The sequence below is a fragment of the Rhea americana genome, unplaced genomic scaffold, assembly GCF_003343005.1.
Source record: "Rhea americana isolate MKP2758 unplaced genomic scaffold, rheAme1 scaffold_379, whole genome shotgun sequence".
Classification (NCBI taxonomy): domain Eukaryota; kingdom Metazoa; phylum Chordata; class Aves; order Rheiformes; family Rheidae; genus Rhea; species Rhea americana.
This window is the reverse complement of record NW_028186511.1, coordinates 177,247-200,750: the sequence shown is the minus strand read 5'-3', so window position 1 is coordinate 200,750 and position 23,504 is coordinate 177,247. Positions and strand designations below refer to the sequence as shown.

General features: G+C 36.9%; 1 long non-coding RNA gene across 3 annotated transcripts; it reads left to right on the top strand.

Annotated features, from left to right (window-relative positions):
- The first annotated feature begins 415 nt into the window (after positions 1 to 415).
- LOC146591287 (uncharacterized) lies at positions 416 to 23,504 on the top strand. 3 transcript variants are annotated; one of them, XR_014896834.1, is made up of 5 exons: positions 416 to 497; positions 584 to 766; positions 7,107 to 7,942; positions 22,170 to 22,606; positions 22,716 to 23,504. It is a non-coding gene; the product is annotated as an uncharacterized LOC146591287 (long non-coding RNA). The 3 variants fall into 3 exon arrangements; XR_014896832.1 differs by having other exon boundaries at positions 22,170 to 23,503; XR_014896833.1 differs by lacking the exon at positions 7,107 to 7,942 and having other exon boundaries at positions 22,170 to 23,498.

Genomic DNA, 23,504 nt, shown 5'->3' with positions numbered 1-23,504 from the left:
TATACGACACCACCACATGGTATCCTCAAGGTACTCTGCAGGAGTAAATAAAGGTCTTCTTCCTTGAAGAAATGACAGCATTAGCCGAAAGTTGCACTTAACTTCTCATTTTCTGACAATTCACCTCTATTATTCTGGTTCAGTGTGCTCTAGCTTGTGCCCTCTGCCAGACCTGCCTCAGGGGGTGGTTTCACCTGGCCCAYGGCATCTTCTAGTTTATCTTTGCATGGAGAATGGAGGGAAAGGAGAGCACAAGGCAGAAGTGATAGGCCTCATAGTGGTCCAGTGTTTCCTGAAAGGGTTACTTTTAGTAGGGAGATTAGCTCCAACAAGGTAAGAACCTACCTGTGAGCTCCAAAGGCAACTCAGCTAGCTTGTGGCAGCTTTAAGTCTRGCTGTTGCCCAAAGCTTGCATGTGACTCTCAGCACTGGGAAGGTTATTTGTGCCRTGGTTTGTTTGTAAAATGTCCTTGGAGATGAAGGCTGCTGTACAAATGGCAAGTAATAAAATACCATGATAGTGTAATTAATTATTATTACCTCAGATAACTAAGATTTGGCTTCTTAATCTCTCTTGCCACAGTTTGTTATAGAACAGGAAAATACAGGGAAAGAGAAAGTAGAAAACAACAGCAATGACAGGGCAGTGTTGATGGCAATATAATATTTCTAAAAAGAAGCAGAAATCAATGCAGCACCAAAATGGATGCGCTGTTCAAAGAYGAGAAGTGGCCAAGACGGCAGGATGACTTTGGGATTACACTAGGTGAGTAAACATGTAACTCAATCCAGCACTTTCTGTCCARTTCTTGAGAGGCTTCACTTGCTTATTCTGAATATTTTCTTCTGTAAAATTGGTATTTCTACTTTGTTTTCCAAAAGAGAGTGGTGACTACTTTATTTATTACGTCAAAGCAAAAGATCTAATAACACTTTGATTGATTTGTTCAGCTGCTATCTTTGGCCTCTGATTGTGACTGAATTGTGAGAGTAGGGTACATGAGGCTTGCTGCTCCACTTCAAAGGTTAGGACTTGAAGAAACCACTCGTCTTGTTGAAATGTTTGTTCCCTGGCAACTTACTTCATGCTAATGGCTTCAGCATCACTGCTTGATGCCTTATACTGGTGAAAATTTACAGCTTCTAAGAAGATTGTTATTAAAAGGAAGCAAAGTTATTTATTTGGCTGGACCTCTGGAATGAGGACTATGTTATGGCTTGTTAATTTTCATTCTTTGCTCACATAAAACAAAACACAAAGTGATTTTGAGATGTAGGCCTCATCCATTGCTACTAAATCTAAAGGTAAAAATTTTACTGGCTTCATTGGAAAAGATTTAGAATTGTTCTAAATTTAGCCCTTTCTATGGTTCGATATTTGAAGGAAAAGTTCTCATTTATAGTCTGAGAGTGAAGATGAATTTACCTGAAACTGAGAGGAGGGTCTCTCTGAATGCTATAAAATGTTAAGATATGGTTAGCACTGTACCTTTGAGTATCCAGTTAACTGGATAGAAAAAATGGAGGGAGAAAACAATCATAACTTGTTGCAGTTTTCACTCCACTTGGCTAGAGAAAGCCCATAAACATGCACAAGTCTGTACCTGGACAGGCTAGAAGTGCATTTCATTAACAAAGACTTAATATCCACCACTATTTAGGCACTTCCTGTAAGGGGAGCTGAATACCAAGCTTCTAACATCAGAAGGCTAATTGATGTGAGAGCAACTTAATAAATTGGTTTATCTGTGTCTCAACTTCCCATCAAGGTTTTGGTGGGAAACCTGTTTTTTGTTGCTCTCAGTGCTCAGATCTTTTCTTTTTGAAACATTGCTGTGATATTCCAACGGGGGTTACAGTCTAGAGCACTGACCTCTTCAGGAGTTCAAGCTGAACTACATGGCTTAGGTGCACCACGACCAAGCCTGCAGGTTTGTGGAAGCTGTGTGTTGCAGCAACTTCATAGCACCAGCCCAGCCAGAATACATGGTAGGAGATAAAACAGGAATGGGACTGGGGACTTGAACTAAACTACACTGCTCTAACAACATTGGAGGGGAACTCATTCAGTTTTCCACTCTTACTTCATTTTTAAAATCAAAATAATATTTATTTTCCCTTAAAGGTTAGTTGRAAAAGATCTGTAATCTGATGGAAAATTTTCAATAATCTCTGCTCAGACTCCCATAGAATCAGGCCTTAATTATTTCCAGTGTTATCTTTGCTCAGTCCCTACTGAGTAATCAGATTTAATAAATAATTGATGTATTTTTAGGTGCATAATAGCAGGTTMCCTATAACATGTCCTTGTGATTCAACATTTCTGTGAATTATGTAAGTGAGGGTAATATAGATGACCTCAGAACTCCAYCTCATAACTCCATATTTCTAACCCTTCATAAACTATTTCCTTTTTCTAAAAAATCCTCTACCCTTGCTTTTTGGGAGCATTCTTTACACAATTTGACCTGACTACCTCTAATTCTGCCTTATCTCTGATGCTGAGTTGGTATTACTTATCTGAAAATATGAATAAAGTGAGGACTGGTTTTCTACTCTTGGTATTTTTAAAATAGTATAGAGTAACTAGTATAGGCTGTACACAGGGTAACAAAACAGCAGTTTTATCTGCCAGCTGAGCAAAACTGACAGTCTCATCAGAAAATAAAAATAGAAYGAACACAAAAGAGCATCTTTCTTTCTTTTATGGCTTCTTATGTGAAAAATATTAGCAACCATGTTATGTTAATAAAATATCAAAGGAGGAACAGGATATGAGGAGAGAAATGCAGATTTAGAGAAGACGGAAAGATAGCTGCATGATGTTCAAAGAAAGCTAACAAATCAATGAACTTGTGGGATAAAGGAAAGGTAGCTTCGAATGTCAGGAGCTTCACTGACCTGTTTGAATGATCGGTTGCAGCATATAGACCATATAACAAGAGAATATAAAACAATATGCCAGTGCAAGAAAGATGTAGCACTGCACACCTCTATTACTGGGGTCATCTAGAAACATGACCTTTTTGCATGTGGTGTTGGCCCTCATGTTGAAAATGTTCGGTTAACATATATGTTTTGATTAATATCAGTTTCTGAAAATGTTGTTTTAACACAACAAAAACAGTGACAGAAACTAGAACGAATCATTGTTAAGTGTCTGAAGAATCTGAGAGAGCRTGATATGGAAGTAAAAACCATTTTTTTTGTTAATGTGAGGAGGACAAGCACCCATTTCATGTGCAGTTCAGAAGGGATGAATATATAAAGTTCTTGGTGTATCTAACTGAAAAGAGGATTGCTTTTTTTTTTTTTTTTTTCCCCCACACCCCAAACTTATGCAGACTATCACTGTGGGAAGTTTAAAAATCTGTCCTTCTTTGGGGCCCCACTGGAAAAATTTCAAGAATTTCTCTTTTGGGGGGGATCAATTAGCAGCACTGCAAATTAGCAGCAGTTCACTGGAGTAAAGGTGGAGTGTGAGCTTGTGCAGGTGTGACACAGCTTTAGGAAAGCTTGGGGGTATGCAATGTACCCTGCTGCTGCATGTGCGCTGTCTTCATCTCTCTCCAGGAATCTATTTGTGCATCTAGAATCACCAGCACAATCACAATCACAAATCACAAAGCTATTCTGAGAGGTTGTCTAATTCCCTACAGAAAATTTTCTGGAGTCACATTAGAGAGCATATGCCTAGTCTGCCAGTTAATTTGAAGAAGAAAATCAGTGAAAAGGCAATCTGCAGGGAAAACTAACAGAGCTAATAAACAAACAAACAAAAWTTTTTTTTGGTTAAGGATTAATTTACTTGGGTAACACTCATGGGACACGCTTTTTGTGATCAGACAAGCTAGTCTGGCTGCAGATGAAGCGTTAGAGTTTTCTGCCTCCTCCACCCTCCTTCCCCTATGACTGATCATCGCCATTTCAAATCTGCTAGTAGATGATGTCCTGTGGAAAAGATCTGCACTAGAAACACAAAACTTTAAGCTTAATTGCATTCTACGGCTGGCATCAAGTGAAGCAGTGTTATCCTGGGTGGCTGCGACAGGAGGCGGCGGGGAGAACTCCTGGTGGTGGGTGAGAAGTGTCCATGSACTGGGCAATCAGCCAGGCCTGCATGGCTAATAGCAGCCCACATCTATTAAGAGAGCCAGTGGGGTCTGACTTTGYTGAAGCCAGCTAAGAGGCAGTAATGCTTAACAAATGGAGCAAACTGAACCTGGGGAAATTCCTATTTACAGACAGTGATTAAAAGCTAGTCAGCTATTTTATTTTATCACCTTACACTGAGTAATCTCCTAGGGTACAGGAGCATGTAGATACCCTACCCAGCTCCGCTCCTGGATGAAATTTCTCAAATAAACAAATTTTGAAGAAAATTGTCTTCACAGCAGAGTAAACTTTTCTACTTGGAATGCTCTGCTAGTTTGAAGTTTCTCCAGTGCCCCTGAAGGTAGCATTGGACAATTCAGCCTCATTCTTCATGCCATATGAAGGAGCCACAACTTTTATATGCAAAAAGACAGAAAATACATTATTTTCCTTCAAAAAAATTAACCTAAGAGACAAAGATGTCTTTACTCGTCTTGGCCCTCCAATACATAATCGGAGATCAAATGTCTAAAACAGCCAGTAGCTTTCCTCTTTCCCCATAGCAGTTTTTAAGCTGTCACCGATTTTCTTCCTTCATATAAGTGCTTATGATATTCTTTGGACTCCTGCCTGAGATGGAGGTGCTGGAAAGTAATAGGCTAGAGAGTTTTGATGTCTGTAGGGACCGTGGTGTTATTACTTACAGAGCTACATAAGCTGGCAAGTGAATGAGGACTGCCTTGCAGCTCTGTTAAARCTTTAAATACAGCCATGAGCATAAATTGCACCTGTCCAAGAACACTCGTGGGAAGTACGATTCAGATGATATATGACATTACATGCGATACTATTTTTCCATGAATTCCTTCTTGCTTTCAAGGGATAATGTTATACTTGCAATAGCAGAAAAAAACTGTGAGATGACAATTCTCTTCAAACATTTACTAAATTGTGCTTGTYCTATCTATTCCTGCTTCTGTGCTGGGGATTTGTTCCTGGTAAGTTCTATCATGGATCACAGCAGAGGTCCAGGTAACTCATTTGGAGGCATAAGCAGCATACTTGCTTTCCTACTCAGGAAAAGCAGGACATTTCTTAGGGATCAGGAGATCTTATCAGGACAAGGTAAGGTTTACTCAGGAGTGGAAAGCAGCCAAAACTGATCTGAAATACATGAAGTATTTTGGTTTCTTTCTTTCTCTCTGAACCTCAGACAGACAGGGTTAMTCTGAGAGCGAGCAGTCATATGCGTTGGAATAAAGAAAAATATTTTAAAAATGTTGGCTTTCCTTTTTTATTCTGCTAAAAAAAATGGTCTTGCTACTTCTTCATTGCTCTTCTCTATCCTTTCCCCCTCCACCTATTTCTGCTTGTGCTTTCCTTCTCCATTTAGAAGAGAAAACTTATTTAGAATGTGACAGCAAGTTATATATTGTGTTCAGATCTCTGCTTCTTCAGATTCGTTGGCTTTCACGGTCAGAAAGCTTTTATTTATAAGTAGGCTTTTTTTGCAATATGTCAATTTGTCTCTTCTTGGTCAGAACACACAGTCATCAGGTCTAGGCTTGTGATAAAAGGATTGAAGCATTAGAAGGTGTAATTTTTTAGAGCTTTTGTCTCCTAATCTGATCTATGGATTAGGAAGTTTTACAGTTATGCAGTTGAAATCTTGGTGAGTGAGGATAAAAAGGAGGAAAGCCAGACAATGTAAGTATTTAAAGCATCAATCTCCCACTGAATTTAGTAGATGTTATCCACATGAAACCCCCGGATATTTAGGCCTGTGACTACTGCTGAGATTTCTGCACAATGTTTTTGAAGAAATGTGTCTGTTTCTACAGATATGGGACTTGGGTTAAGCAGGGTCAAAGCTGGTTCAGAAGTGAAAGTGAGTAACTTTATCAGATGAAGGGAAGAGTTTTGTACTTAATTCCTTGTGTTCAGTTTGAGAAGAATTTGATCTTTTTCTAACTCTTTAGTGTCTCCATGTGTCTTTTTTGAATGTTGACTAATTTCAAGCRAAAGTCATTAAGATATGAAAATAATACCAAAGATTTAATCCTGCTTCAGGCACATAGTTTGATAACCCAGCRGTGACTGGACCCCCACAGGGATTGGAAATCTGTGAAGGGAAAGGACACAGCACCTCACCAAATTTGGAACCACTAGAAAACTTAACACAAAGGATAAAAGTCAAATTAAGCTATATTTATTTTTTTTTATGAATACGTTGAAGACTGAGGCATGAAAAGCCTCATGTTAGGAGAAGGTCAAAACAAAAATGAGCATTTAATACAGGAATAGGCATGCTGCTATGGCATAATGAGAAAGTGGAGGCTTTGTAAAGGGCTGTATGGAGAGAGTTTATACTTACTTGTAGTAAATATGAAGAGGAGTATTTTATGCAAAGATCACCTAGTAACTAAAAGTTTTCTTTAGTAGTATATGTAATAGCCACACACCATCTGAGCTGGTGCTGATGTTGCAGCTGAGATGATACTCTGAGCTTTCAAAACTGCAAGGCATGTAAAGAAGCATTGAAAGCCCAGAACTGCAAACAGATGAAGATTTATCGAGAAGTCATTCACCTTTAAATATGACACTGCAGATTATGAGAGTGYCTTGGAAGAAATATAGCTGATGGAGCAAAAGGGCAGTACACGAGAGCTGCAGTCCACATGGTGACTGAAAACACGTGGAGAGGAGWTGTTCATACACTGAATAAATGTTGTCCAGATGCTCTAAGAGTGCACGGGTCTGTTTCTTAGGCTTTATGCTCACAGCGACTGTTTGTGAAGATATTTGGATTATAAGCTCCACAATATTGGAGGTGAAAATTGCTATGTTTGCAAATATCAAATTAAGTTTTAAGAAAATGAATCTTAACTCTCCAGGTTAGCTAAGTGATCTGGTAGCCAGAGTTAGAAGAAGCCTTAAACCTACTGAAAATCAATGCTCATTTTGTAATTTAAGCATTAATAAAATTAATCCGTGCAAAATTCAAATTGCAGGCAACAGTTGGCCAGGTCTAGGTGAAGATGGAAGATGGCAATTTGTCTGCTGATGCAGTAAAGAAGAATGGTGAGAGGAAGAAATGTCCATTTGGATGAAAACGAGGGTGTGGATTCATGCTGACCCATTGGTTTTCTCATAGCAGCACATTCATGTTGTGCTAACTATAACAGAGGAGCTGTACACCTGCCAGTCCATAAGCCAGCACTTCTGCTTCTCAGGATATGCATCAGGTCACTTTCTCTTACCTGAAGCTTGTGTCCCTTTCCCCCGTCCTTTCTGATTTCCTTTCTTCTGTGGTGAGACTGGAGATCTGGGACCTCTGTCTTTAGAAAAGGCAACTCATACTTGTGTATTCATCTGGATATTATTGGCCTGCATTCTTATTTTCATGAGGCCTATTGCCAGAGTGAGATAAGGGAACCTTATGTCCTGCCTCTAATTAAGGATTTAGCCAACAATTGTGCTATTAAAATTAATTCAAACTGAAGCCTTTTTAATAAAGAAAGAAATGGAGATCAGAAGAGGTCATGGCTCATATGAGACTATATCTACTGATTATTTTTTAATCAGAATGAAAAGAAGGGCTAAAGAAGAACCTTGTGAAAGGGATGAAGAGCAGAGCATGACAGGCTGTCTTCTTTTATTCTCATATAGCTCCATGTTTGATACTAAGGCAAACGACCACTTTCTGTGATATGTTTCTTGCAGTTGTTGCATGAGGGAGAAAAGATGGTGACCAAAGTCTCAGATGAGAAGAGCACAATTCCTTAAATTAGTATTTCTGAAGAGATCACTGGTTTCTCTGATAACGGGAGTTTTCTGTCTCAGACATGTAAGAACATCTGAAACATTGCAGAACTAACATCTCATTTCTTTGCTACTACTGTTCAACAGCAAAAAGGTCTCAAACCTTTAGCATTATTGCTAGCATTATTGCTGCAATTCAGTGATGAACTGACCACTGTTGGATTCTAGCTATAACTTTAAGCAGAATGTTATGCATGTTTTTGATTGATGTTCATTCTGCATGCAAGGGAATCATCTGGCAGACAGCAAAATTAAGCCAAATTACCCAGTGACCCAATGTCCTGTCACTGATACACAACTAATTATATGAGCACTGATCCACATAACATCCGTTATGTGAATTTGAATGCCCATCTGTTCACTCCAGATTAATTGTGACACTGATATCTCCACATTATGAAACTATTATTTAAAAAAACCTCCACAAAAAGCAAAAAAAAAAAAAAAGCCCCAAACTTTCCAATTCCCCCCAATCCAAAGAAAACAAAACCCCAAACCCAAGCAAAACAGAAACCCATCATTCCTCCAGAAAGCACAGGTGCTTAAGTTAAATTATTCTCTTCACAGCCAGATATAGCACATTAGGTCCCAAAGGAATAGGTCATAGTGTAATAAGTGCCTGAAAGTTAGAAAGAAGATATTATTCTTTACCTAACCTTTTGATCCTAAATAAAGTTTAAAGAAATACTGAAGGTTTGATTCATTTCATTTAATATTAGATGTGAGCAATCTGTATCTGAGCTAATAACCCATTCAGGAACTGATTCCTCTGACATATTTTGGATGTCTATGTCAAGATAAAACAGATTCTCTCCAGAAATATTTATTTCATTCTAATTTTAAAGGTTTCTAAAGGAGCTTAGAAATTGAAATTTGAGCAAGATATTACACTACAGGTTCCTACATTTCATGAGATCAATTGCACCCTGAGCTAATTCACAGAGAAATCAATTCATTTTGTATGGGTCATCTCTTTTAACTGCTGCTTCTTTTTGCTGCCACCTAATTCTTCTTGGATTTTCTGGTTTTATTCTCTTGTCACAGTTCCTCACACATCTATGTAATGACAATTTTTGTTAGTATTCTCCCTCTATTTGTGAAAAGACAATAAACAATAGAATTCATAGCTTGCTTTATTGTTTATGTTAGTGCAAACGATTGCACTTCCAAGATTTGTCCCAAGACCATTCTTTAATGAACTCTACTAGAAATCTTTTCTCAGATCTTACAGATGTATGCTTTAATACAGCCTTAATTTTCTGATAATTTACAAGTATATCCATCAATTTTTAAGCCAAACACTTTTAAAATAGTACCATTAATTTGCATATATATGTAAATATATATATATATATGTGTGTGTCTTCAATCATCTTTAATCTAACAAATTGAGCAACTTACTTTGATCCACAGAGCTTTAGCTGAAGGCCCGCATGAACTCTATTAGTTATATGGGAGTGGTTGCACCTTTTCACTTTCCATTGCTAAATTACATTAACAGGCAGTTAAAACGGATAAATGAAACCAGTGGAGTTAAAGGACACACCCTTATTTTTGACAACAGTAAAAAAAAGAATCTATGTTGTCTGCTTCATAAGAAGAGTCCATAGAATTCATTTATTATCTGTATTATTGGAAGTGACCCACAATGATCCTATTACTTGAATATGTAATATAAAATGTTTGTTCTTCAGACTATAATGTGCAATTGGTTATTTCTATGCACAATGTATTTTCTACAGAGAATAATGGACAAAATTTAATTCTTTCCGTGTATTGGAAGAAAAATTTGATAACACTTGGAGTAAAAAGTGAAAGCTGAACATGTATTTATGACATTGTGCTTACAAAGAAGCTTAAATTTTCATTACATTTTCATACTCCAGTAATTTATGGGTGCACAGCTGAATATTGAGAATGGAATTTAATTTACTTGATTTAAGAATTTTACCAATTTTTCATCATCTTGGGTAGAATTATCCTATTTAATTCTAAATTTTTCAAACGTAGATGTTCTCATCTGGCTTAGTCATTCTGGACTTCTTTATTGGCACTGGAGAGAAATAGAAAGTTCTATAGTTCTACAATGCATCTCATCCTGACTCAGACATTGAGAACAGATGACATGAATCGTTCCCTCTAGGTATTTATTTATGCGCTGGTTATGATGGGGATCCCAATCCAACCAGTCTGTTACCTAATTCCTTTTATAGTCATCTGAAAGAAATAATTGTGTTTGAGAGTGTTTCAAGACCTATAGAGGGAGAATTTATCCACATATATGTGTATATCTGGTGTAAGTGTGAAGAAACTCAGAAATATACTTTATAYAGAAGACTGACTACAAAGAAGCAGTCAATAGGGTATAGAGGTCTTATGGGACCAAAGAGGGACATTGCTGCCTAGTCTTAAAATAAAGCGTAGTCTTGGATGCAATGCAGCATTCAGTAGATAATTTATATTTAGCCCAAATACAAAACGAACATCTTGGAAAAGCTTAATGTAAGAGTTCCATTTATGACTGTGTTGAAGTGCCAGGCACTATGAATGTGATTCATCTCATCTACCTTTTAAAAAAGCATTTACAATGTTTAAAGCTGAGTCATCATATAGGTTCTCTTTTTAATCAGCAGAGAGAGGAAGGCACTTCTATGCACGTCTAAGCACTTCTGCAATTCATATCTATTTAAATACCTATCTTAGGATGAGCCCTATGGAGCCTTACTTTTTATCTCATATGCAGGGGCTCACATTGCTGACATGTACATTTAATTAAGAGAATCACTCCCAGTTCATCCACAGAAAAATTTGTCTTGACCTCCAAAGAATGTACAGTTTTGTTTTTGATCAAAAACCTGAATCTTGTCAGAGGACAAATCAAGTGTGCTAAGGAAAATACAGTAGAGTTTCACTGACTCCAGAGCTAAGATGAAGAGTTGCCCCAACATATATTAGGACCCTACACACGTCATTGCTCCTCACACAGCTCTGAAGATATCATGGTGAAGTCAGATTGATAGCTCTACCCACAAAATAATTCCATTTACTGGATCAAATATATCTGATATTATTTTGAAAATACCTGGAAATATTAGTACGTAGCTCGTTTTCAGCCTAAATAAAGGGAAGAGTTCTCAGTTTGAGTTTCATACTTTGTGCAAACAGTATGATACATAATTTTGCATGTCATGTTGCCCCTGTTTTTCCTTTAAACATCTATATTCTTTAAGAACTAATAGAAAATGTATGCCCAAAGTTAAATTATGTCACAGAGAAGAAGCTGTATGCTAATTTATTGCAAAATCAGGCACTAGAAAGACTGATTATGCCACATTTTTCCAAAATATCTGGTTTATTAGAAAATGCAAAGTGAGTGCTTAAAATTGTTACTGCAAAATTAAACCATAGATGTATGTTTCCTTCTAGCTGTACCTTAGAGCATCTAGATTTGTGTGATTTATGTTGTGTCTAAGCTGCATTTTTCTCTGAATAATTTAAGGATATTTTTGCAGAGAAATATCCAATATTTACACCTAATGGGTATATTTGATTCAGTAAGGGTGTTTCTTAACAGCCATTGACATTAGTTGTCTACCACCTCTAATTACAAACAATAACTTGAATCAGTTATTGATTCAAGAGATTAAATCAGGAGAATACAGTAACCATTTTGCACAGTATTTTCTGTAAAACCATCAGGAAAACAATGAAACTGATTTTTTTCATGTCTAAGACGCCATTAAAGGTAGACAACATATTTACTGATGACAGACTGTCTAACAGCGTTATGTTCTTTCTTAATGAACTTCTGTGGTCCTGATTTAATGTTGTAGAAAGTCATAGAACTTAATTTCTTACAGAAACAAAATTTCATGTTTAATAGTGCTTCCTTTTCAATGTCTTTGAAAGATTATTCAATTTACATATAGATAGAGCTCAGCACTTCAGCAAGAAATCTTATTGTGGGAACACAAATTAAAGCAATAATTTTAGGAAATTAGATAGGATGTACACAAGCCAAGTAGTTTACATTTTCATGTGTTAAATTGAAAGTTTAAGAGCTGTTTTGTAAATGAATTAAAAATTATAAGAAATACTAAAAAGTATTTACGCAACATTGTTCTAAAATCGCTCCTTATTGGTACTTCTCAGGAAAGCAGGGAAACATCATTATCAAAATGTAGTTTAAGTCACAGTATGACTTTGTCTTAAAATATATGTTATGATGTATATACATAAATGATTACTGATTAGAAGATTTTTATTCAAAGTAAAGCTGATGAGGAAAATTTTCATTTCAGTAAACTTTTTAGTTAAATTGCTAATAAAATCCAGATGAATTGGAATTCAAGTCATATCTTTGTGGAAACACAAAGAAGAAACAACATGTACTGCAACAAATAAAAATCTCTGTGAAAGTGAAAAGCAGTATAAAAAACTGTAATACATTCTTATAATTATTTCTTAGCTTTTCCAATAAAACTAGTTAAATGTTATTATGATCATTATCTCAGCCAACCTGAAAAGTAATCATTACACTTTTGTATAACGGCCTGCAGTCATCTTGTGTTAAGAACAGATTATTTTTATTATTCTGTGCAGTGTGCTAGTTAAATACAAAACTGAAATTGTTGTACAATGTGGTATAAAGATGAGAAGAAGAATGTTACCTTTCACAGTAAAATGTCTGTATGGTTTCACCAACAGGTCCACCAATTGCTCACATGATATTTGCTGCGTTAAATGTTATCTGAATAGCGTAATTTTAGACGTATAACTGGTCATTGTGGTGCTGCTAATGCCAAGGTCACGGGTTCAATCCCCATATGGGCTACTCTGAGGGCTGGACTAGATGATCTTCAGAGGTCCCTTCCAACCTTACCATCCTATGATTCTATGATTTAGCCAGTAATATAAGCATTATGTTCACTGATTAGCTGAAATAATTTTCATAAACTGTTTTCAACTCCAAAAATAACAATTGCATTTTGGCAATTAAATTGATTACCAAAATCAATTAAATAAATGACTAAAGAAATAAAAAGAAAAAGAAAAAAGAAAAAACATATTTTGCCTCAGATGACCCTTTTTTATATAGTAATAATTGGAACCGAACTAATTTTAGGATTTCTTAGTTTTAAAATGTTTTTCATCAAATTTTAAATGAATATTTATCATAATGCGTCTGTTGCAAGAAACGATGTGTTCATCTTTTTATAGGGGCGTGAATAGCTTAGCAAAATCTGAAAAATTCCATTATTACTTCTGACTGAATTACTAATATTAGTCTCCTGTGTTTGTAGGAGTTTATGAATAATCAGGTTGATATAAGGCTAAAATACAGTATAGAATAAAATCACATAATGTCAGCCTGAAGCACCAATCAAATGAAAGAGAATGACAACAATAGAATAAATATATTAAAAAATATCTCTACTTATTTGGAAAAAAATCAATCTGAGGGAATATTTCACAAACTTTACATATCTTGGGTAAGATAAAATTGCCTAAACATTGTTGTTCAGTGTTTTTTTAAATGCTGTGGATGAATTTGGCCTGACCTCTCGCAGTCTCTCTAGAGGGGCACAGATCTGCTGCAGGCAGTGTCCTATCTGCCAGTACTGCCATGGATATTCAGGATGTCCCAAAAGGCAGCGGGACCCAATGTGTGGACGGCTGAAGTCTAATTTAAGATCATCTGAATTACTGTCTAATCTTCACTGAATTTATTTTCTATATTGTTGCAGACTCTAAGGGGAGCAAGGTTGTTACTGCCCTCCTTACACTACACATTTAGACAATTTGCTTTCAAGCAGAATACTGTATGTCTTACATCATGTGTTATATGCAGGTGCCTAAACTTAGATGTTTAATACTGACTGAGATAACTATGGCAGAGGAGACGTATTCACACAGCTGGCAGAGGTCTCTCTATGGGAGGTCTCCACTCCTCTGGAGCAGCAGTTGGAGGCCTGGCAAGATATACTAGGACACCTCAAATGGCACTAGAGGACAGTGTTCAGGAAACTGAATGCTTCCTCCAAACTGCAGATTGTTCACCTCAAAAACAATCTTTTTGATTTTTTGTATGATCTAAGCTTAATGAAATGACACATCTGCAGACCAAGAGGTATCATCTGTGTTCACTAGCATTCTGCCAAAAAAATGGAAACCTGTGCTCCTTAAATATATTACACTATGCAACCTAGCACAGTATATCAACCAGTAAGATCCTTCTGCTAAGGACAAATTGTATAATATGTTTGATTTGAATCTACTATGTGATGGTGACTTGGATCATCTATTTGAGTTGTATAGTTTACAAGGTTATTAAGCTGCAAGTGCAATCACTCTTTATTTGAAATACATTTTGGGTTGACAAGGGAAAAAATGCTTTTCACAGGAGAAAAAAAAAAAGATAGTGCTTACTATTGCTGATCCAAGCTTCTCCACTCAGAGATATTTCAGGCAGATAAATTCAGTGTTACCAGCTCCATATACATAACAATAGAATTTGAGAAAGAGGGAAAGAACTAACAACTGGGAACAACATTTTTGAGACTACCTAGAAAAGCTGGTTGTGCTGGAGGAGATTCCCCAAGGATGTTGAAAGCACTGACTAATATGACTGTGGTCTCTGCCTGTCATCTGTAAAAAATCATTGATACTGGGGGAAGGTCCTTGAGGACTGTAAAATGGGAAAATAGTGCTTTTGACGCCATCTTCCACCATATTCTCATTTAGAAGCTGAGGAAGCGGCTGGATTGAGAGAGAGGTTTAATACTGCACATATAACCGGGCTCGAAGGATATTAATTAATTTATCACTTGACACCTGATTGGAAACTGCCAACAATAAGAACATCCCAGAAGTCTATACTGAGGCTGTTACTGTTTCGTAGCTTTATAAATGACCTGGATGATGAAACAGGGTGCCCTTCAGCAAATTACAGGTGGTAGGTGGCGTGCCAACTAGTAGAGTTCTTTGAGAAGCTTGAGAACTGAGCTGACAGAAAGCTCATAAAGTTCAAGTGGGAAAAATATTAAAATTTTCACCTATGGAGGAATATCTCTATAAATTAATACATGTCAGGAACTGACTGGCTGAATAGCATCCCGCTGAAGAGGACCTGGAGGGTACAGTGAGGCTGAGTATGAGACAATATTTTGCTTTTACTGCAAATAAGTTAGACTACATACTGGGATATATTAGGAGGAGTAATCCTCCTAATTAATTAATTAAGTTAGTGAGTTAATTAAGAGAAGTTATTACCTACCACAAAATGCTGATAAGGTTGCACCTGTCCACTTTCTCATCACTCCAGCTCAGGAGGAACTTTGAGAAAGTGATGATCCACAAGAGACGTAGCCTACTGGAACGTGACCTGCGAGGCAAGGCTGGGGGAGCTGCATACGTCTAGTCAGGTGAAGCTGAGGCTAAGAGGAGGTCTGTTAGAAGCCAGAGCTACTTGAAGAGTAGTTACAAAGCTGTCAGAGCTGAAATTATTGGTAGCAGCAGATGGTATAATGGCAACTGCAAATATTCATTGAATCTAGCAGGCCTAAAACACCTAAACTTAGCTGTTGGAATGTGCAACTTAATTCCTTCATTGCAAAACCTATTAGTTGTCATTCTCTAACTGTTTCAGTTTCCTTCTCGCTCGGCTGAGATCAGTCTCTTGAGAGAAATTAGTCTGAGAGCAGCTAAGTTTAAACTGGAAGTATGATATGCATTTTAACAATGAGAGTAATTTTACAATGACAGTAAATAAACAATAATGCAGGGTCCCAAAGGATGTAGACATAATTTAGAAGCTTTATAATTTAATACCGGTCTATAAAGAAAAGCTCTGGTTTAACTAGAGGCATTAGGTCTGATACAGCGATTACATTTGAAGTCTATGATTTTTGCTCTTGTCATGTTAAGTGATTGTCTTCATTCCAGCTGGCCCTAAATGTGTAACTGATTATCTGCACACGTACAAATCTGTTTGGGTGTGCATACATATGCATAGTACAATTCTGTAGATTTTTACACAGACGTCCTTTTCCAGCACTGCTGTTATGCAAAATAATCTTAGTGTGAGCATAAGTCTCTGAACCTCGGCAGCAGGCAACATTTTTAGGCTATAGTGTTTCAAAATTTTTGACAATGTTCCAGCCTAAGGTTCAATATACTGTGTAAAAGTTTCATAATCTTCTGAACAACAAGTAGTCAGGAAAGGTACAGTAAAAAAAAAAAAAAATCTGAAACTCTGGAATAAAATTTTATTTAGGAAAGGGTGAAAGTATTGTTAAGTAAAGGAAAACAAAACAAAACAGAAACAAAAAAGCTCTAGAAAATGGCAATGCAAGTTCTATGACAGACTATTCAAAAACACCTACTTCCCTTGTGGCCAGCCTTCCACATGCTTTCAAGCATAATAATGAATAGCTATGAGAGATTTACTTTCTTTAGCTTCAAAAAGGAAGTGGGAGGAAAATGCTGTCAAAGTAAATGGTGAATAACAGTATCAAAAATCTGTATAAATTGGAAAAAGCACATTGATTAGTTCCTTAAATGTGCTATTCAGCATAAACAGCCTAGCTATGGAAAAATGTCATGATGTCTGTCAGGGTCATGAACAAAGCAACTGCCCAGGAAAAAATCCCAGATGTCCTTCCCCAAAGGATTCTTTGAATCTAACTAAAATGACACATGGATGCAGGAGCATTTCTTGGGGCATTCATGAAATGCTGGTGTAGATAAGGGCATTTAAGTGAAAGGGCATTCTGAGAGCACAAATGCATTAGTCAGCCAACAGCAGAAAGTTGATCTCCCGCCTCTGTGGAACAAGAATTTATGAAAATGACTAAATATGACATAAATAGTTGGAATTACTGATAATCTACAAAATTATACTATGCATTTGTATGCATATCAAACAGATTTGTACATGTGCACATAATCAGCATGGAGCAAAAATACTGCTGATAAAAAAGCATTTATGTTGTATGAATACTTTGAGACTATAATAGAGAGTGGAAGAGTTAATGTTTTAAACACTTATTTGCAAAGCATTAGTATTTAACTATGTAATTTGTTTTCTGAAATATAGTTGAAAAGAGATATAAGTTTTAGAGAAGATTTTAACTTCAGATGGTGAACTTCATGTGATAAGTTTTACTTAAATATGCAAAAAATAAAAAAATGCTCCTATAGCACTGTATTTTAGAAAGATGCAGACTACTAATATGTTCTGTCAGTGCTGTTCATTCTGGGCAAGCATTGTCCTTCTAGGATACCTATTGTGCTTTCAGTGTAACACATCTAAGAATCATATAAAGATGCTGTCCAACTTTTTCTCTTATTCAATATCTCTATGTTCAAACATCTTTCTAAGTGAGAGTCACTGTAATTTTAGATGGAAAGTTGAAACTGCAATTAGAAGAAACATTTTATTTCCTGTTCGCTCCATGCCAAAGAAAGCATCATACTTTTTTTTCTCCCTTGAAAAGAACCCAAGGCACTACACAAAGTGAATTGGTTGACTAGCAGAAAGCTTTCATACTGATACTTCCTGTATGACTTCGCCGCAGTCGCCAAGAGCTAGGCCTCTTCTTGTGTTCAAATGCAGTAGTAATATAATTCTTACATTTTATGAAGGTGGGAATTTTCACTGACATAAAGGGGGATGGAAGGAATTTGTTGGTGTGAAAATGAAATTTTAAACTCCATTGTATATTGTAATTTGTAAAGCCAGTTGACAGGAGATCATTTCACAAATAAAGTAAATCCACAATTATGGACTTTATTTTGTGTAACTTTAATTCTTAATAATTTGAATTAATCAAAACTTCATTCTCTTAGTAAGTGTCACAGAGCTACATGAACTGGCCATGGAGTGAGAGCTTACAAAGGCTTGCCTCATTCTTTTACCTTCTTGCTATTAATAAAACTGCAAACTCTTAAGAATAAGAAACATTCTTCTACTACACTTCCATGAAAGCCTGATGCAATGGGGTGTTTCAAAGTACGACTACAAAGCAAAATCCATTCAATTAACTAATTAGTTCAAATTAACAGGAACTCTTTATAATGTATTAAGTAGAAGAGAGGATCCAAATGTACATCTACTTCTCACTTTCACACCAGAAAGTACTAGAAAGATTTCAAATACTAGAAAATAGATTTATAGAGCATTTCAGACTTGCCCAATCAGCTACATTTCTTGCACTGACCTCCCCAACAAAATCTATTAATTGTAGTTAATATCAGACCTAATAAAAGGTAAGTAAAGTCAGCTTTACTATGGGAGTGGTGGTTACAGTCTGCAGCAGGTGGCAACTAAGTTAGGGCATACAGCTCACGAAAGGTGCCTTGTATTACTAATTTACTGACTATTCAGACAGGAATCTGCCTTGGCTCCCTTTATGATTAACATGAGCTCCTGATTAGCATACAATGTGATTTCATTTTTCTCCTTTCTAGCTCTTGAAAATCATACGAAAAATCATGACGATGTCTAACCCATCATTGTGCTAAGACTGATGTAAGCCCTGCTGATCAATATTGTCTCCCTGTTCTTCTTCAAATGCTTGTTTTCTTCTGCTCTCGAGATTACCTTTGGGGAAGAAGACAGCTTTTTTTCTGTGTTTGCAGAATTCCTTTCAGAATGCAAGCCTGTTACACGGTCATGGCTCTTAGTTATAGTAATAATGCAAATTATAACCATGAAAAGAAGCAGATTTTCCTTTTCCTCAGTGAATCAACTCCAGATGCAGAAGAATCTATATTCATCAATCTATATTGACATAGTTCATTGTGTAAATGAAGATAATTGAGAGAATCAGCATAGGAATTATGATAGTTGCCCTTAATCAATGTAAATAAGTCTGTAAGGAGATCCAAGGTGCATCCACATTAATATTTTTATTTGGGTCAGGAATGTGATTCTAAAGTGAATTTATTGATCTTCCTCACTTATTGTGCATATGTCAGTATCATAGAGTGGTCTCAAAGGATACGAACTGTATTTCTTTCAGAAATGTGTTACAAGAGTGCCCTTGGTGTGTTCTAACTTCTAATGAACATGTAGTTCACAGGATTGGAGTACCTTTAGTCTGTAGTAAGACCTCCAAAACACATAAAATGTGAATGTTGTATCCTCACAACTATTTCACTCTACAGATTTGCAGCCATTGAACTATGATATTTTTTAGGTTATTTTTTTAGTAGGCGCAATTCCAAATAGAAGATTTTGATAAACATCAGAGTGACTTCTGTGGACACAAAAGATTAGCGGAGAAGCTTCTAATCTTGCTGAGTAATTTAAAACAGAAATATTTTCAATGAAGCTAACCTTTTCATCTTTTCTTTGTCCTCATTCCTAATCTGAAGCTGACATATGAATAGTATAAAGTTATAATCCCACAAATAGGTTGCAGGTGCTGCCATCAGTTTTGGGAAGTGTGATGTGTTAGCCCACTAGAAGTGATCAGAGTGATCAAGAAATGGGCAGAAGGATACAATAGCTCTTTCCAACACATGCACAACCTACTACAGACACTCTAATAGAGCAGCGCCATGACATGGATGGGCATTGGTGGCCTGGTGGGAGTCTGATGGCCTGAGGATGATGGCTAGCATCAGAGAGTTGAGTATTCAATGCAAGAAAAGTGCTGTAATAGGGATGTTTGTCAAGAAGGGTCCTCTGGGTAATCGGGGATTGAGTGATTGTTCTATCTGCTTGTTGTGCACTGTGGAATTAGGGAGAAAATCTGTTCCTTTTTGTCTGTCTCACTAATGTGTTTTCTTATTTATCTTTAAAACTGCAGAGGTAAAGCCAGATGCACTATTGACTTAAAAATTTGGAAAGAGAGTAGGATAAGTGGGCAAACTGAGGTGAGAGTTTTCATCATCGCTTTTTTACAGACTGACTAGATAAAAAAAGAGCCTGTTGCAGTATCTTTGCACAAATGAACCTTTGAATAACTGAATCTTTGCATAAAGGAAATTTTTCATAAATGCTGTAGTGCTTAAGTTTCCCAAACTTTCTAATGGTGCAGATGTCCACTAGCCTAGGGAAGGACACTAACTCTATTGTATTCCAGCAGCATATGGGAAGCTGTCTCAAAGTAGTTGCCTCTCGTGTAGTTTATGCAACGAAGAAATGCTGTCACGCTCAGTGAAGTCTGAAATGAAATATTTCTACAAAAAATCAGGAAAGGATCCAAAAACCTACTAACTTTTGACTCCTGGCTTCTGATAGTGTACTTTCAAGGTCTCTGGGTGAACCCAATCTTTCCAGTCCACAGATCCTACATAATTCTTGTGTTCCTGTTAAACTGATGTAGGGATAAAGTCTAGGTGGAATGCCTCCAAACCCAGACATTTTGTTTGTGCAGCCTGTTGCAGGTAGGATTTGTGGCTAAATGTTGCTTTTGTTTGAAAGTACCAAAGAGTTAAAGCTGGTATTTTAAATGTCACTTTCATGGGAAGATGCTAGATAAATGCTAATCTGCCCCTGAAGCATTCTCTAATGATTTTCATAAGAACTCTTCAAAGAGTAAAAACAAAAATATCATGATACAATACAGAAGTTATGGTGCAGACGCTCTTCAGCCAGCATGACAGTAAACCTCTGGGCATGAACCTATAAAAAACAAAGGAATCTTGTTTTTTTCTACCATCTATGGAAGAATAAAAGGAAGGACAGCTACTGAGAGTTTGATTTCTGCATAGAAATCTTCCAAGTGGTGTTTTAAGGAGTTGACAACTTGTATGATAAGGTGGTGGATCTGAAGTGAGAGAGAAAGGGATGCCTACCTAGGCAGAAATGATTATTTATTCCCTCTCATGGAGGACTTCATAGAAACAGATTGTCAGGAGATTTTGTCTTAACAGAGGTCCTCATGTGGCTCTTCACTGAAGCTACAGATGACATGGATTTCAGATGAGGCCTACTTCATCATAGAGCCCCATAAAAAATAACTCAATTATATAGATGTTCTATGGATTCTGTAAAAGCCGATTTTTAGAATACAACAGGCAAATTTTTTTGTAACGGGAGATCCATTCCCATTCAACTCTACCATAGGAATATGGCCCGTATTGCTCACTGACAATTTTATGTTCAACTAAACAGTAATGTGGAGCGCCTGTCCTGCTTCCCCTATGTGATAACAGTGGCCAGCTCATCAACCTGGAAAAGTTGATTTGGTCAGCCGTACTCGGAAGTAAAAGGAAGGTTTGAGAGGCTCCTTGCATGCTATAACAGTCTCAACACTCCCACTCCTTTCAATGGTTGTTGCACTTGATAGAATCTCCAGTGTGCTTTTGCAGTTATAATTAAATGCAAGATGAATGCGAGGGGTAGTGGCAGGTGGCTGAGGAGTTTAAGGACTGCACCACGGCAAAGAAGTGGCTGTGGCTCATTAACAATCAGTGAGCAAATATTTTCATTTGTTACAGAGTCCAGAACAACCCTTCTGGTCACATTTACATCCCCTATCTGTTATTTTGCATCTTTCAGCAATCCTACATTACAAGTGCAACAATTTAGCACACCAAGAAGCTGTGTGCCCCACAGGAGATCCTGAAGGGGAACAGAAACTGCAATGCTCCTCAGTGCCAGGAACTGTGACCCTTGAGCTGAGTCTGGCACTCGGTATAGTCCCACTAGAAGACACACAAACCTTTGCTAAAACCTTGTGCAACAGACATGTGATGTGATGTGATCATATAACCTAACATGAACACCCTGTCATCATGTAAACCACTGTATGTCATTTAGCACTGGAACTYTGGGAGGCTGCCCAGAGAGGTTGTGGAGTCTCCTTCTCTAGAGATCTTCAAAGCCTACCTGGGTGCAACCCTGTCTAACATGCTCTAGGTGACCCTGTTTGAGCAGAAGGTTGGACTAGATGATCTCTAGAGGTCCCTTCCAACCTCAACCATTCCTTGATTCTGTGTGATTCTGTGATTTCAAAAATTGTATTAGAAAATCTGGGATAAAAGAATGATAAATAAGACCAATAATAAAATGACACTTACTAACTTACTCTTCACAATGATATCCTTGGATATGCAGAGAGGACTTCTGCCAGAAATAACATTGGATGTTATTCTCTCAGTCATTGTAAAGTAATTTATGAGGTAAAAGTCAAAGTCATTGTTTAAGTGTGTGTGTGGGGGGGGCAATATTTCCCTGTCTAGACTGTTCAGGTTTCAAGATGGAGTTTTGGACTGATACAGTTTGTGATTTTTCACAGATACCTTGAGCATTGAACTAAGTAACTGTGACAGCTGAGATCACCTGAATTCTGTGAGAAGAGCAGTAAATCATGGTTGAAGGAACACCCATAGATGATAAGATTTACTGAACTGCCTAGGAACTCCAATAAGCTCCATCAATCTCTATCTGCTTTCAAAGGAACTGGATTTATTGGGGAAACTGTGCTGTGATGTTACCTTCATTTTGTAGCAGATATACCTTGTTGCTTCTCCCTATGCCTAGGTGAGCCTTGATCCTGCCTGATCTCAAGCCAAAGTATTGATTTTGCATATAAGAGCTATAACAATACAGCAACATTTTATTATCCACCTAAGAAAACGTGCCTCCATTAGTCATCTACAGGACTGCACCAGCAATTCACTAGTGCCATCTCGACACCATTGGTAGACAAATAAAATTTAGAAGCACTCTGAGGTAAGGAGAGTTGAAGGCCAGGCAGACAGAGGTAGCATCATCTTGCTATCATTAGCCTTCTGAAAGTTAGGTGCTTAGCTTAAGCTGATTGTTAACATTTTCTCAACAGCCAAAGAAGAAGAAAAACAGATTTCTTCAAAAGACAACTGAGTCTAATGCAATCTAGAATGAATTGTATCATATGGTAGGACACTATTTTCAGAGACTCGTGGTGACAGAATGAAGACTAGATGCCCAACTTTTGGAAAAGTAAAGACATACTTAGTATAACTTCAGAAGTCGGGGGAGCACAACCCTTCCCTGTTTAGTACAATCTATCTCACTAATAATATATCTTTAAGTAAGTGTCTTAATTTGTCTGAAAGTATACTGGTACTTTCTTAAATTAATTCGATATTTTAAAAATTTTCCATTTCTGTCACTGTTTTGTCTCTAAAACTTTCACCTTTTGTGTTTTGGAAGAACTGTAAGAATTTTCATGATAGTCAAGAAACTTTTCTGTACTGAAGTGAAATGAAAGATAAAATTCTCAAAAGGATTCTGTAGAGGAAAGATATTTTGAGTTCATAGAACGGTGAGGTTGGAAGGGACCTCTGGAGATCATCTAGTCCAACCCTCAGCATAGCCCCATATGGGGATTGAACCCGTGATCTTGGCATTAGCAGCACCACACTCTACCCAGATGAGAGTTGGTCAGTCAAAACATTTCATTTGGAATATTTGAACAGTTCCATTTTGATTTTTGTTTTTTTTCTTCAGTTACCTTTTTACATTAAATTTTATTTTGAAAAGCGATTTAAGAACCAGTATTTTTCACTTTGAAATGCAGGCTGTTTTGAGGTTTTAAAGCTTTTAAAACATTTTATTTCAGTATTTTTCAGACTAAGCTATTCATAAA